This window comes from Heloderma suspectum, chromosome 4 (genome assembly GCF_057233095.1).
Source record: "Heloderma suspectum isolate Gila_16-S chromosome 4, 16-S_ref, whole genome shotgun sequence".
NCBI classification, from domain to species: domain Eukaryota; kingdom Metazoa; phylum Chordata; class Lepidosauria; order Squamata; family Helodermatidae; genus Heloderma; species Heloderma suspectum.
The window spans coordinates 243,077,228-243,093,254 of NC_139461.1; the positions used below are offsets into that span (position 1 = coordinate 243,077,228).

Consider the following 16,027-nt stretch of genomic DNA (forward strand, 5'->3'; position numbering starts at 1 on the left):
TAAACCATCAGCCCCTCTCAGTCCCATTGCCCTTGTCATATAAAGTTAGCATAGACCCTAATCCCTGCCTCCCATCCTCCCTCCTTCCTCTCCTCCAGCAGAACTGGGCAGAGCTCAGAGGGTATTAAAAAACCCTTTAGCTCCTGGCTCCACCAGCCCCAGGACATAGATGAGGTAAAATGTACCAGCTCTGCATTCCTTTAGGGGATTTGCTATTTTTTTTTTTAATTTTTCAAATAATAATTAAGGTTGGGCAGGGGGGACCCCCCAAATTAAATTGGCTTAAAAAGAAGGAAAGGAAAGGTTTGTCTTGTGCAAGCACCGAGTCATTTACTGACCCCTAGAGGGATGCCGTTTTTCCTTGGCGTTTTCCTGGCAGACTGTATAGTGGGGTGGTTTGCCATTGCCTTCCACACAGTCCTAACTACCTTTCCCCCAGCAAGCTGGGTACTCATTTTACCGACCTCGGAAGGATGGAGGGCTGAGTCGACCTGAGCCAGCTACCTGAAAACCAGCTTCTGCTGGGATCGAACTCAGGTTGTGGGGAGAGTTTCGGTTGCATTACTGCCGCCTGCCACAAGCAACAAAATTTGTTGTTGTTTATTTGGTCAGTCGCTAAATCATGAACAGGATGGAAGGTATCAATTTCTATGTGCCATTCTCCAATAAAACAAGGCTGGTGCAGAGCCCCTTCGAATATCCCCAGTATTACCTAGCTGAGCCCTGGAAGTATGAAATTGTGTGCTTCTACATCTTCTTCCTCATCTTCACTGGATGGCCTACCAACCTCCTTACCCTACTTGTGACCTTCAAGCATAAGAAACTACGGCAGCCATTCAACTATATCCTGGTTAACCTGGCGGTAGTGGACCTCTGCATGGCTTACTTTGGCTTCACTGTCACCTTTACCACAACCTGGAATGACTACTTCCTATTTGGTCCCACCGGCTGTGCCACTGAGGGCTTCATGGCAACACTGGGAGGTAAGACCCATGAGGGAAACAGTGAGCATTGTTGTAAGGAAGCAGTGGTCACATCTGGCCTAGCGTTGGGGAGCAGTGGCATTGCAGACTCAGTTTGTCCTGTAGGAGCTGGCTTCCCTTATCATCACACATCTGCAGTGGAGGCTGGTGTCTGATGTCAGTGGGGCAGTGAATCCGCTCTGGGTTTCAGTCAGAACCAGCTGGATCTCTAGGGGAGCTATCAAAAGTGCAATCCTTCCCTTACTTATCTACGTATGACATTTAAAGCCCACCTTTCCTCCAAGGCACTCTCACAACAACCTTGTGAGGTAGGCTAGATTGACAGATAGTGACTCTAAAACATAGCGTCTCAAGCATGACAACAGGGTCCCAGGGCATAGTCTGAAGGCACATAAGGCAGCCACCTTGCTGAAGCTAAGCAAGTCTGGGTCTGGTCAGTGCTTGGAGGGGAGACCACCTGGGAACTGCATGTTGCCTTAAGTTCCACAATGGAAGAAAGGTGGGATATAAATTGATTGAATGAATGAATTCCTACATGTACAGCATTGTACACACAGTAATACATACGTGTGTGCAATCTATATGTATGGCAATCTTCATGTGGCCTTTCCTACATGGAGATAAATTTCCATGTAGGAATTCTGACATCCCTGAAGCAGTTTGTTCCCCAAACCCTGGAAAACTGGTGGAGGGGTGTGTGTGTGTGTATATGTTGTGTCCTCATTGACCTACAACATTCCTTCCATCTGTAGTAAGGATGACAAAGTTCCAGGGAATTAATACAAAATGTTGTACCTCCTACATCCTTTCTGCTTGCAAGGAACACTTTCCTTAAGCGCTCCTACTGCAAGAATTTATTGAAGAGAAGTGGTCCAGGAGACAATTCAAGCATCCCCAATCCATAAGATGAGATGTTGCCATATGTTGTCAGTAGGCTCTAGCCCATCACTTTCCAACAGCATAAAACTGAACTGGGTATGTCAGACTCTGTCCTCTAGCAAGTCTATTAGAGTGTGTTTAGGAAATGCTTCTCTGCATAGCAAGTTTCAAAACATTTTCATAAGCAGCATTTCCGTATGGAGCCTGTATGCTCCATTGTCACCCTGTCCTAGGGAGAGAATACAAACTAAGCAGTGCTGCTGCATCTTTGCTTCCCCCTCTCCAGACTGTACACCTTTCTTTCTGTTTCAAGGACAAATCAAATCCTGTTTGGGCACATGAAACAAAGTCCATCCCTGGAGCCATTGTGTCAACATCACACCAGTGCTAAACCAAGCCCAGGTCTTAATATAATTAGTGGTGTTATATATTCAAGGGTGAGAAAATGTCTATGGTCTCCATCACATTAGGCCTGCGTGCGCATGCCAAAAATAAAAGCATGTTTTTATTTTCTATGAGGATGCCATAAAATATCTACAATTCTTAATTCTTGGAGATGCAGGCAGACAATGGGGGACCATTCAGTTGAAGGCAAATTTACCATTGATAAATTAAAACATCTTCCCTAACTAGATTATGAAACAAGCCTGCATTGTTCTTCCCTCTGCTTGAGAAGGGTCTCGCGTATTGCAGATTTTCTCACATGTTGCCTAATGCTCAGATAGATGAAAAATGTCACTTCTTATTCTTCTGGACACATCTCCAAAAGGGGCTCTAAAAGGACACAGCTGGTGCAGGGTTATCCTTCACAATGCAAAACGGAACTCTCAGAACACATCTGCACAGTGCTTTTTATGGGGACTGGAAGCATTCATATGGAACACCATTCCTAAAATCCGTATGCTCCAGGGGCAAACATTTCCCAAGAATTGTGCTCCTGCTCATGTTGGGGGTTGTGAATGGGACACGTTCGCAGGATTTGCGAACAGGAACAAAATTCTCCTGCGTCCCTAACCCCAATCAGCCAAACCTGAACAGTAGAGAAATGTCCACCGTCAAGCAGAAATGGGTGCTGTGTATGTGCAGTGGTGGTGATGAGACACAAAGTCAAACAGGGTGGGACAAACCAAAATGAAAAGAACTGATACAGAGGCATTAGAGCAGGCATATATATTCTCAGTAAGAAATGAGGAAGCTCCTTTTTTTTTTTTTTTTAGCAGTGTAGGTAAGTCAGGGTTTTACACACTTTGGGTTAAGAACATGAAATGTGCCATAGACATGCCGTAATTATGCTTCAATATTTCCTGATATGGATCTGCCTTCATGGCTACTCTAGGTTTAGAATGAATGAGTTGTTTATAAATGAACAATCTCTACATCAAGACAATGTTCAAACAGTGATTGCAAGGTCCCAACAGAATTAGATGGCACATATAAAATGGATGTTCATGGGCAAAAAAACAAAATGAGGCATGTTGTATGTTCATGATGCAACTTGCAATCACATGACAACACTTCAAAGTGAAACCCCCCCTATACATACTAGTGGTTCATTAGAGAACAATACTGTTTAACAACGTAAGTAAGATACTGCCTCTGAAAAATCATATTGTTTCGGGTGGGAAGTTAAAAAGACAGTCTAGATTTAAAAGCGACAGCTGCCTTTCCATTATGAAACCCTGTGTACTTATCATCAGATAATCACATGCTGGGGGCATTAACTGGTTTATGGCGCAGCCTAGGCTCAGATAATCCCCGAAATTGTGATTACTTTTGATAAAAAGATTAATAGACCCAGATGCTCATGTACACAATCAAAGGATGATAATACTGGTAACACTGTTGGCATTTCATCAGCGTTACAAATTGCTGCCAGTGGCTTTTACATCACCATGCCATGCACCACAGGTCTTGTCGACCATCGTCTTGCGGATGTGGATTCAGATGAGCTCTTAGCAAAAGTAAACTACACATCTCTTGACTCCCTGTCCCATCCTGGAACCAGTATACCATGCTTCTATGCTTCCTGAAAATGACCTGAATCAGGCAGATTCTCATAAAGTGAGCCTTTGGGCCCCCAGATGTTGCTGGACTACAGATCCCATCATCCTTGACCATGGTGACTGGGATAATGGGAGTTGTAGGCCAATAACATCTGGGGACACAAGGTTGGGAAAGGCTGTTATGAAGAGAGTCCTTCCATATCCCACCAACCTATATTATATTACTTTGTTTATCTTTTCCTCTCACCATTACTCTTTGCAGGTCAGGGTTGCCCTCTGGTCATTGGTTGTCCTAGCCATACAGTGGTATATCATGGTCTGTAAACTGATGGACAACTTCCGCTTCTCTGCCACCCATGCCTTGTTGGGCATTGCTTTTATTTGGGTTATGTCCTTCTCCTGTGCATGCCCACCTCTTTTTGGTTGGTTCAGGGAAGTAATAGTATAGTTTTATATTATTTATGAGCATTGGGGTAGACTAGCTGAAACCTAACTAGTCAAGAACTGGCTAGCTGTGCAGTAATTATTGGAACAGATATTGACTGGGTCTATTTTTTTTGGCACTAACCCCATTTATTTACCTAGATTGGCAGATAGGAAAGCAGAACTGGACTCAATTCTGGAATGACTGTACAAGCGGACTGTGGGTTGTATCCAATGTTAGTCCAACTTAAGCCCCATTCATTTCAATGGGTATACTCTAAGTAGGACTAACATTGGCTACAGGCCTGTATATGCAGCTTCTCTGTATTGACACAATGATTAGTAAATCAGAATATGTTGCATAGCATTAGCATTTCACTTCTCTCTAGCAACAGTTTGTGCAGTTCTCCCCTCTTCCAAAATGCTAACCACACAGATGGAACCCCCCTTCCCAACCACAGATTAATCTGGGGACCTGTTGGTATGATAGCTCAATCAATTGATGACTCCAGCATCCAAATATCTCACCATGGTCTCACTTGTGGATGGTTTGAGTTTGTGGCATGATTATCAGTGTAAACAGTAACCGTACAATCTTATATAAAGGAAGTCCCATTGAGTTCAACAGTGCTTACTCTCAGGTAAGTGTGTTTAGGCTTGCAGCCTAAAATCTCTGTTTTCAATCCCGTTTGTCCATGCATTGAGAATGTGGACTGAGTAAATGGGTGCAAAATTTGGCATCTCATTACAGTTGTCTCATGAGTTCTTCATAACTCAACCTGAGACTTCTGAACCTCCTGCTATTTCATCTGAGAAGACCAAGCCATTAAGGGGGGGGGGAGAAGGGGGGGAGATTCTCTGTACTAAACTGTGAATTTAGTGGAAGTGCAGACAGCTTGTAATGCAATTGTCTAATGCCATGTTCCACCTGCTGTGCTCCATTTAACAGCTGCTTTCTCCTCTGGAGAGCCTGCGGCACACTTGTGCATGCATGCATCCATGTGCAGATGAGCACACACAGCATCTATTTTGAGCACGCACGCACGCGCACCCCCCCCCACATATATTCCTGCTCCAGCAGCCACTACAAACTAACCTCAGCTTTAGTGCTATTTTCTCAGCCTTTAACCATCAGAAGATTCCTATGTATCTGAAAGTTAGTGGGTTTTCTCATGTGAATAAGGGAAACTGAGCCATCCCTTTGAGATGTGTAACCAATTGCCACTGTCTGTACTGATCACCCAACGATTTTTTTAAAAATGGCAACTGTTAAGATAATCATCACTGTCTATACTTTTTCCATTTCAATTCCCTCTAATGACACTGTTTACATCTCTCTTTCTCCCTCCATGCCCCCCCCCCCGCAGCATTTGTATATAGACTTGCCAATTGAGGTTAATACTTCATGCATCTGATGAAGTGGACAGTATCCATGAAAGCTTATGCCAGAATACATGTGTTCATCTTTAAGGTGCCACAAGAAGACTCTTGGTTGGTTTTACTTCTGAAAGGCAATACTGAGAAGGAGCTCAGCTGGGTGATAATCAGCATTGGAGCGTGGTGCTAGAAAGCTTGCATTGCCTTAGTTTTTCCTCACCTTGGCAAGCCTCGGGATTCCCTTGCTACAGAGGGTTCTCTGTCTGATGTACACATTCCCAGTCTTTCAGCACATAACTATTCCCTGTTCCTTCCATTTATCTTGCCAAAAACAAGGTCTGAGTCAGCAAAGAGTACTCTCACCGTATAAGGCAGGGGTGAAGAATCTCAGGCCTGGGGTCGCCGTCTGGCCCTCTGGAGTTCCCCAGAAGGCCACACCCACTTCCCCTGGCTCCCCCTCACCCCAACCACCAATTATTGGGTGGTCTCCTAACTTTTCTGCAGTTTTTCCCCATTCCGCAAGGTTGAAAAGCCTCTCCTAAGGCTTAGTTCCTGGCAGTAAGAGCTTTTAAGCTGAAATATGCTGGTATTTTGGTCCTGCCACTTTTGCCTTCAGCTCCACCCACCACTGGAATGCGGCCCTTGAGAGCTTTCCCAAAATGGAATGTGGTCTGTGGGCTGAAAGAGGTTCCGCACCCCTGGTATAAGGACTGGTTCACATAAAGAACCTTTTCTCCTACACACAAGCATCAGGATCCAAAGAGCAACTTGGGCTGGGCATGCCCAGTGTGATTTTGACTTTCCCCCCCTCTTTGAACAGCACACCTTCATGCTGTATCACAAACTGCTTTGGAATGCCATTCCAGTTTCAACAGCAGTTTTCTGTGTGGCTTGGGGTGGGGGTGGGGTCTGCTGTTCAAGAAACACAACCCCAGCCCCCCTTGGACAAGTGGGAATCACTGGGTGTTTTTTTGGATCCCAGCTGAGCTGCTTTTTTCCTCTGTGTCGCTGTTCCTGGTCAATGTGAATATTTGGAGTGCTTCCAGAGGAGGCTTTTGTGGTGGAATCACCCTGCCTCATTCATGGGCTTTTATGGAGTCTAGATGTCATCACCTTCCATGTGTAACCACTCCCCGCCTGTTTTCCCACCCACCACGTCCATCTTTTTCCTTGCTGCAGAAACCCGTTGAGGAAAAAAAGATGGAACGGCTGCACAATGACCACTGGTTGCTAGCACCAGCAGCCCTCCATCTGGAAGCACCTTTGGAAACACAAAATCAGTAGGCTGTTCTGAAAACCTTATTGTCTGTTGGAAACCATATTGCAGTCCTGGCGCGCAGGCATACTTCCAGTCATTTCTACGGAGCCTTAATGCTGTTCACATCAACAGGCTGTTCCCATCCATTACGTATGAGTGGAAAGGAATGGTACATAATATATCAGAGCCTTATCAAGCATTAATGATTTCTCTTGCACTGTGTATATACCAGACATGCAGCTCAAGTGAACCCTTAACACTGGGCTTCTGTGGCTTTGCTTCCAAAGCCTTGTTTATAATTCCTCTTATGATTATACTCCCATCACTGTCTTTATGCTCACTAGGAGAAGGCCTGGGAAATTATGTTGGTGGCTTAAGATAAGTAGTAATGCGGCTTCCAAGGTATACATGTGTGTGTGTGTACATTGCAAGCCACAGATGAGAAAGTTACTTCATCCCAACACGAATCTTCAGGGATGTGCGAGCTCCCATTGGCTGGCCCTGAAAAGTATTTGGGCATTTCAAGCATTCCCGCTGAACACTCAATAACCCTTGAGGGCCTCTTCAGGTGTTTGGCAATAATGCTTGCGGAATCCAAGTGGGTGAAACATATCCCCCCCACCCCCATTCCCTGCCACTCCCTCCACCTTCTCCCAGCAAACAAGCCTTACATTGGGGGGTGGGGGGTGGGCTCACTGCCACGCAGGAGAGATTTGGCTGCCAGTTATTCCTTTCCCCAGACAGTGGAGGCCAGTGGCTCCAATGTCAGAGGGGCTGTGAATCCTCTTGGGTTTCAGTCAGAAACAGCCAGAACTCTAAAGGAGCTCTCCATGGTACAGATCCATAGCCCCCCAAATATATTCAGCACCTTGGATAGCTCCTTTGGAGTTCTGGCTGGTTCTGACTGACACCCAGAGAGGATTCCGAGCCCCGCTGGCATCAGAGTTACCAGCAGCCACTGTCCCCAGGCTTTTTGCCTGGGGAAGGTAGGCTGGCAGCGAGGGCTGGCGAGTGGCAGAGCAGGGCACAGTACCAACCTCATTTCAAGTTTAGTAGATCATTGGAGGGTGCTGCAATAGAGGAGGAGCAGGGGAATGCTAAGCACAAAGGCACCGTATCATCCATCTCCCTAAACCAAATGTTACTGCTGATAGCCATGGGATGGTGATGTAGTTTGGCCCTCAATCATCCTTTGAATCAGAAAATAAATGACATATGGTAGTGATTTCAGAGGCTGTTATTCTGGGATCCTTTTTAGGAAGGCCTTTGGTTTTTTGTGTTTTTAGTCGATGCTGTTTGAATGCATTTACTGCTATTTTTATGGTTTTATCTTCTGCTGCATTGTGTCTTCTTTTTAATAAGGCTCTTTTTGAATGTTTTTTTTTAATTATATTTGAATTGTAAAATCATTTTAAACTGTATTTCTTTGCCTCTGTTAACTGCCTTGAACATTTAGGAAAGGTGTGATAAAACTGTTTTAAACAAGCAAACACCCCCCCCCCCGACTTCATAACACCCCTGTTCTCACAAGTTGTCACAACATAATCAGGAATGAACGAATGCATGTAGAGGGGGGATTTATGTTATGTGTGTTCAGTTGGAGGTCTGATCTAATGCAGTTACAACTGTAGGATCATGTGGATCTCTCCCTGCAACTGGATCTCTCCCCTCCCCCCACCATCTGGCCCATTGCATGGAGGGGGTGCGGGGGGGGGTCCTGGTCTTCCTGCCCACTTGGCCCATCTCTGTTGTTCCTGCCTTTCCATGTGGGGATCACATATCCAAATATGGCCAAATCCAGTGGGTTTAGGCCAAAGTTGCACAGCTGATCACCCAGAAAAAAACTGGTAATTGACCACACGATTTTGGCCTATGCACATTGGATTTTATGTACATAGGTCAGGGTTCACAACCAAAATGGAGTGGAGGGGCAGATGACCACCCGCCTTCAGCCCTCTGTGGGCCATATGTTGTCAAGTGGGCATGTAAATCATTAAAGTAATGCCTGGTTTGGTCCTTGGTGTTTGAAGGGGTATGTAACTATTGTAACTAAACAAATTAAACCATATGTTAAATATGTAGTGTGCAGCTGATCATCATTTTCTGTGTTACTCTAAAGTACGAGTGCAAGGCCCCGATCCAGATCAGAGCCACTATGGAAAGGGAGGGGAGGTTTAAATCTCCCTCCACCCTCCAGCCACTTGTTTTCTGAAATTTCTCCCTCCCCTTACATCCACACACACACACACACACACACACATGGACTAAAATAAGAAAATAGTCTCCGCTGGCACCAGTAGAGGTTTTCCTCTCTTTTAGCCCCTGCTGGGGGGGGGGGGATTAAAAAAAACTAGTGGCATGGGGAAATTTTAAACCTCCTCTACCTGTGCAGGGTAATTTTGATCCAGATTAGGCCCCACACACCTACTTTAGACTAAGAAAGAAAGAGGATCAGCTGCACAGTATGTATTTAAGGCATCGTATAGTTTGACCCTTAGATCCAAGGTCCCAGCACAATGGCATTTGGATCTCATATTTTCTACTCCCCTGCTTCGCTTCCTTCATCAGGAGTGAATACCAGACTCCTTAGGGTTCACGGATGCCCTGAACAGTTTAGGTGAATCCCTGTTGCCTTCCACATCCTACTTGCCACAATATGAGCAGGTGTCTGACAAGTTCAGCCACACACACTCAGCTGTGCAGAGATTAGAATAAATTGCAAGTTCCCTGTGGGAGACAGCGAGTGTCACAACAAACTGATGCTACACATCCAAGTGCAACATGCCAGCTTGGAGCAAATAGCAAACGTATTTAGCTCCGTTGCTGCCTCCTTCCAAGTAAACCTACATACACTGGCATGGCATTGTATCTGTGACATTGTCTGGGAGGCAGCAGGCCTTTGGAGGAGAAAACTCAGTGGGCCCTTGCTTGACTACGACAGTGTCCACTAGAGATGAATGGTCTCGACTAGGTCTTCATCAGAATTAAATGGTCTTTAACTCTATTAAAGAAATTTCAATCAATTAATCATTTGACTTTTACTACATTAGTTGATTAATTGTTCAAATTTGCATATAGGTAAAAACAATGTTTTTGAAACAAGAATGCTTGCTTGGACCACTGTATTTTCCCTCATTGCTTTAGAATAAGCAGGAAGTGGTTTTACCTCATAGGAAATGGGTGTTTTATCCAAGTTGTCCCCTCCTGTAATCTGGAGAAACAGCTAATCTAGGATGGTGGCATCAGGTGAGCAATCTTCTTCCACGAAGGCCATAAGGTAATTTCCTAGCCTACAGTGAACATAGACCCCAACTGTTCTGGATCTGGATGGAGATGCCTGGAAAGTACTGTGTGCTAAAAGTGAAGTTCCAGTAGGGATGGTGGAGAATTCTAAAGAATCCAGCCCCCCGGAGTCCGTGGCGGAACAGACTGCTCCCCCCACCACCCCGCAAAGTCCTGGATCCTACCTGCCTCTGGTGGGTCCGGATCTGGCCGCTGCAATCTCCTGCTCCAGTGTGTGGCCGCGAATGGCGTCCTGCGTAGGGGACGCCATTTGCGTCCCCGCTTTAGCCATGATAGGCTATGTAAATACTTATGTAGCCTATCATGGCAAAGAGCAGGGATGCAAATGGCGTAGTGGACTGCTCTTTGCAGTCCCTGCTCTTTGCCGTGATAGGCTACGTAAGTATTTATGTAGTCTATCACTGCGTCCTACGCAGGACGCCATTTGCGGCCTCAGCAGCCCGGCAGCAGATGAAGGTCCAGCTGCGGATGGGCCTGGCCAGCGGCTCTGTGGAGTTGCCGTGGAGTGGCGCTGGCTGGGGAGGATTCTGGGTGGGAGGAACGGATTGCCTCACCCCCCAGTGGACCCCCCACGGATGCAGGTGAGTGGGGTTTCGTACACCCCTAGGTTCCAGGTTCATACTAAAGCAGGGGTGCAGAAGCTCAGCCCTGGGGCCAAATCTGGGTCTCCAGGGTTCCCAGTACAGCACTCTGGGCTTCCCCAGGTGGCACCAATCCTTTCCCAGACTGCCAATCATTTGGTGGTTTCCCAGCTTTTGTGCAGTTTTTCCCCATTCTAAAAGGTTGAGATGCCTCTCCTAAGACTTAGTTACTAGCAGTAAGGGCTTTAAGCTAAAATATGATGGTATCTTTGGTAATTTTGGTCCTGCCCCGTTGGCCTTTGGCCTCACCCACCACTGTAATGCAGCCCACAAAAGCCCTCTGAAATGGAATTTGGCCTTAGGGCTGAAAGTGATTCTGCATCTCTGAACTAAAGGATGGTGGATGAGCTCAGCTGAGACCAGGTCAGGATCAACTGGGGGCTACTGCAAGGGAGTCATGTGCATTGGCTAAACAGTAAGGAAGGGTTGAAGGGAGTGCGAAGGCAGAGAACCACTGAAGGGAGACTTCATCCTAAGACATTTCAGCACAGCCATGAGTGCAGCTACTGCTGTCAATTGGGGATAGGAAGAACCCACCTGAGACAATTTCTAGCCTGGTGGAAACTCATATTTTATGCTTCCCTCAAAACCTCTTAAAGGCTGCATATAAGCTGAAACCTCCAAATTTATCTTGAAATTTAGTTGATGACAATTTATGGATGGGTGGATAGGCTCTGAGAAATCTTGCTAGTTGTATATAACTATGTTCTTTTTGCTTCCTTTGAAATCCTTCAAATGTTTCACCTGAGCAAGAACCTCCAAATTCAGCTGAAATATGTATTTTAGGTGAAACTTGGTAGCAACTCTACCATACCTTTTATCAGTCACTGGGCTCTGAAACAGTGAGCCTTGTCTTGTCCCAAAGGCTTTATGTAAAATAAAGATCTTCATTGACTTGCTCTTTTGTTTATACCTGAGGGGATGCAGTGTTCCTGTGGCCCAGACTATTACATTCTCAACCCTGATTAACACAGAGAGTCCTATGTTGTCTATATGTTTGTCATCCACTTCATTATCCCTGTGTTGGTCACCTTCTTTTCCTATGGGTAGCTCATATGCAAAGTCTGAGAGGTAGTGTATCTTCCTCCACATTCAAGGTATGGAGAGGCAGAGGCTGAAAGCAAGGACGTGTTGAATGAAATGCAAGCCAGACTCTTTATCAACATTGCTTTGGGGGGCAGGGGTGTCACAAATATACCCAGTGCTGTCTGTCTAGCTTTTAGCTGCACTCTAAAGGTGAAAAGGCAGGGAGGGTCTCTGAAGATGCACGATCATAAATAAATTATCACTGGAAATGCATGGGTTGGATCCAGGATCTGCCTTCCACAAGAGGAAGGGCTCTGCTCACAGAAGGTCCCTCCACCTGATTTTTGGGGATCTCCCCCACACTACAGCTCACCTCTTTCAGGAGGATCTCCTGACTTTCCATGTAGCATTTTCAGGGGGCTGGAGGGGCTATCAGGGGAAGGAGGGGGAAAAGAGGACCATTCCCTCCACTGTAAATCTGGATCCATAGCTATTTCTGCAAAGGTCTCACTTTAGAGGTGCCTCTGGTCTCTGTTTTGCTGTTTCTCAATCCCAGCTCTTCTAGACATGCAGTTCCAGGTCAAGGCCAATTCAGACATTCCTCTCTTAATGAGTACATGCCTTAAACCAATCTCCCCCCTGCGGTTACCACCACTTGCTTTGGCCACTGGAAGAAGGCAGTGGGCAGCCAAGATGGATGGCAACAGTGATTGCTCTGAGCATTTGACTTCCCACATGGTCAGAAGGCAAGTGGGTCCTGGGACCAATTCCCAGGCACTGTCGCCACTTAGAATCATAGAATCATAGAATAGTAGGGTTGGAAGGGGCCTACAAGGCCATCGAGTCCAACCCCCTGCTCAATGCAGGAATCCAAGTCAGAGCATCCCTGACGGATGGCTGTCCAGCCTTGTCTTGAATGCCTCCAGTGTGGGAGAGCCCACCACCTCCTTAGGTAATTGGTTCCATTGTCGTATTGCTCTAACAGCCAGGATGTTTTTCCTGATGTTCAGCCGGAATCTGGCTTCCTGTAACTTGAGCCCATGATTCCATGTCCTGCACTCTGGGATGATCGAGAAGAGATCCTGGCCTTCCTCTCTGTGACAACCTTTCAAGTACTTGAAGAGCACTATCATATCTCCCCTCAGTCTTCTCTTCTCAAGGCTAAACATGCCCAGTTCTTTCAGTCTCTCTTCAGAGGGCTTTGTTTCCAGTCTCCTGATCATCTTTGTTGCCCGCCTCTGAATCCTCTCCAGCTTGTCTGCATCCTTCTTAAAGTGTAGTGCCCAGAACTGGACACAGTACTCCAGATGAGGCCTAACCAGTGCTGAGTAGAGGGGAACTAGTACTTCCCAGGATTTGGAAGCTATGCTTCTCTTAATGCAGCCCAAAAGAGCATTTGCCTTTTTTGCAGCCACATCACATTGTTGGCTCATATTCAGCTTGTGATCGACAACAATTCCAAGATCCTTCTTGCTTGTAGTGTTGTTGAGGCACGTATCCCCCATCTTGTAACTGTGCATTTGGTTTCTTTTTCCTAGGTGCAGAACTTGGCATTTATCCCTATTAAATGTCATTCTGTTGTTTTCTGCCCAGCACTCCAGTCTATCCAGATCACTTTGAATTTTGTTTCTGTCTTCCAAAGTATTAGCTATCTTGCCCAATTTTGTGTCATCTGCAAATTTGATCAGCATTCCCTGCACCTCCTCCTCCAAGTCATTAATAAAAATGTTGAAGAGCACCGGGCCCAGGACTGAGCCCTGCAGTACCCCACTCATTACCTCTCCCCAGCTTGAGAAGGTCCCATTGATAAGCACTCTTTGAGTGTGATTCTGTAGCCAACTGTGGATCCACCAGATCGTTTTTTCATGTAGCCCACTTTGAGCTAGTTTGCTCATCAGGATATCATGGGGCACTTTGTCGAAAGCTTTGCTGAAGTCGAGGTATATGATGTCTACAGCATTCCCACGGTCCACAAGGGAGGTTACTTGATCAAAAAATGAGATCAGATTCTTCTGGCAGGACTTGTTTTTGACAAATCCATGTCTTGACCATAAGGCGAAGCAGCAGATTGTCTTCTCCTGGTGGTCTGGACAAATGGAATCTGTGGTGGGGTGGAAGGAAAGAGATTGGTTCCAAGATTTTCTTCCCCATGCAGAGAGCGGTAGATGCTGGGACCAACCTGTGCTTGCCACTTTTCTCAGCTGGTGGAAGACAACAGCCTGCTGTGTTCTTCTGGTAGTCTAGGGATGTATGAATTTTGTTAAATCCATTCCATCTGTGTTTTGTGGATTGTCAGGTGTCTTTCATCTGTTCATTGATGGAATCAGATTTTTTTTAGGAATGTACGAGAATTTCCTTCCACTTGTGCTAATGTGCATTAACACTAATAGGCACTTGTGCTAATACACATTAGCGCAAGTGCGCATTAGCTGTGCACGTTAAAAAACACGTCTGTAAGTCCACAGAATCTGCACGACTCAGAAAAAGCCATTCCGCTGCGGAATCCACAGGTTGGATTCATAGAAATCCGAACTCATTTGAATCCGTTTAAGGTTTCTCCAACATCCCTAGTCCAGACAAGCAATGGTGGCAGCAGCTCAACTCTGCCTCATTGAGCAGGTAATGTATAAAGCTACTTGGCTTGAGAGAATCCTCTTGAGTTATGGTCTTGTCCCATGTCCCCAGGCAGCTGCTCAGCAGGGGTGTGCCAGCACTCAGAAGGCAGAGAAAGAAGTTACCTACATGGTGATCCTGATGGTGCTGGGATTTCTCCTTGTCTGAACCCCATACGCTGTGGTGGCATTTTAGATCTTCACCAACAAAGGGGCAGACTTTTCTGCTACACTCAGTGCCTGCCTTCTTCTCCAAGAGTTCATCCCTCTACAATCCCATCGTCTATGTTCTCATGAACAAACAGGTGAGATTCCCCCTCGATCAGGCAGAGAACCCCCCTTTTTGGTGTCCTAGTAGGCTCCATTGCCAACTCCTTTGTACTTAAATGTGGCACATTCCTTTCTTTCAGGGGTGGGCAACTTGTGACCCTCCAAATGTTTTAGCTTACAGTTCCCATGATCTCTCACTATTGGCTATGCTGGCTAGGGTTGATGGGAGTTGTAGGGCAAAACATCCAGAAGGCCACAAGTTGCCCACCCCTGCTTTGTTGTATCATCCCAACTCTAGAAGGGATTTCTAGTCCTGACTTCCAATTTTCTGCCATCACAGTTTTAAATGTCAACATGGCTCCACTGATAAATCGCAGTGTTAGCCAACAGCAATCTTTTCTAACCAAGGGCAGTAACCAATGCATCATGAGCTAGCATAAGGGACTTCTAATGTTTTGCTAGCATAAGGGACCTCTATAACCCAATGCCACTAGGGTTACCTGGTGCAACAGAATTCCCTGTAAAACCTGTCATGCCAGCTAACGCTATTGTCCCCAAGTCCACAGTCCAATTAGATGTGACAGTCTATCGTAATTTGCTATTTAGAGTAACTTGGAATGTCATACCGGCCATCAAATCGCTTCTTAGAAATTGCATTGTTGTGATGAAGGTTAACATGCCTATAACTGACAACCCAGTGAGGCATGTAGAGACCCTCTGCTTTGTACGAGAGTGTCTCCCTGGGAGCTGAGCTTCCTTGACTGTTCACATGAGTGAATATGTGAGTTCACATGAGTCATTCCAGGGCATTCTCTCCTTTTCTTTCCAGTTCCGCAATTGCATGATAACCACAATCTGCTGTGGCAAGAACCCCTTTGGGGATGATGATGTCTCATCGACTGTATCCCAGAGCAAGACTGAGGTATCCTCTGCCTCTTCCAGCCAAGTCTGACCTGCTGCACAGGCTATGGACAGTTTGATCTTTGGTGACCTGCCATGCTCTGAGCCCAGGAAATAGGAACGTGCCCACCCACCTGGCCTCTGGTCCACCAGCTTCTCTCGTGCAATCATTCCTTTATGCACAAAAGTTGCATCTAACACGCGCACGAATACAGGAGCGCACAGTGTAGCATTTCCCCTTTGCAGATATCTAGCCGTACAAACACAGTATATAATCTCCATCTGCGGTAGTTGTGCACGTTCTGCAACCATTTGCGCAAGCGGAACCTTGGGCAAATACTTGCACATGTAT

The 16,027-nt window shown here is 46.0% G+C and overlaps 1 pseudogene; it reads left to right on the forward strand.

Moving 5' to 3' along the window:
• The first annotated feature begins 622 nt into the window (after positions 1–622).
• Positions 623–15,727, forward strand: LOC146348407 (green-sensitive opsin-like; annotated as a pseudogene).
• Positions 15,728–16,027: the final 300 nt, after the last annotated feature.